This window comes from Arachis ipaensis, unplaced genomic scaffold (assembly GCF_000816755.2).
Source record: "Arachis ipaensis cultivar K30076 unplaced genomic scaffold, Araip1.1 Aipa906, whole genome shotgun sequence".
NCBI classification, from domain to species: domain Eukaryota; kingdom Viridiplantae; phylum Streptophyta; class Magnoliopsida; order Fabales; family Fabaceae; genus Arachis; species Arachis ipaensis.
In genome coordinates, this window is record NW_015495884.1 from 1 (window position 1) to 354 (window position 354).

At 39.3% G+C, this 354-nt stretch overlaps 1 long non-coding RNA gene across 1 annotated transcript; it reads right to left on the reverse strand.

Annotated features, from left to right (window-relative positions):
* Window positions 1-29: 29 nt before the first annotated feature.
* Window positions 30-346, reverse strand: LOC110268577. Its single transcript, XR_002356814.1, has 2 exons — window positions 203-346; window positions 30-84 (listed from the first exon to the last, which is right to left on the reverse strand). It is a non-coding gene; the product is annotated as an uncharacterized LOC110268577 (long non-coding RNA).
* Between the last annotated feature and the right edge of the window lie 8 nt (window positions 347-354).

The window sequence follows — 354 nt, forward strand, 5'->3', positions numbered from 1 at the left end:
CACATATGTTTTTTCGAAGCATGTAATAGAGATCTCGGAAGGACTCTTCCCAAGCTGATTGCCGTTTACTTAAGAAGTCCAGTTCTATTGACAAGAAAAGAAAGGAGAGAAAATGGGGAAAAAAAGAGAAATAAGGGAAATTGAAAAGGAATAAGACAAAGAAGAGGTATGAAATGGGATAAGTTTAAAGATGCTTGTTCACCTCCATCTGCAGTTGGTGAGCTCAAGGCTGATATGAGAGACGGTGGTAGAACAGATTGAGGATACATCCAAGAATGTAAACCTTTAAAGCCCTGGGAACCTGTCATGTTTTGATTAGTGGAGAAACAATGTTGGAAGAAAGGCATTGTACCG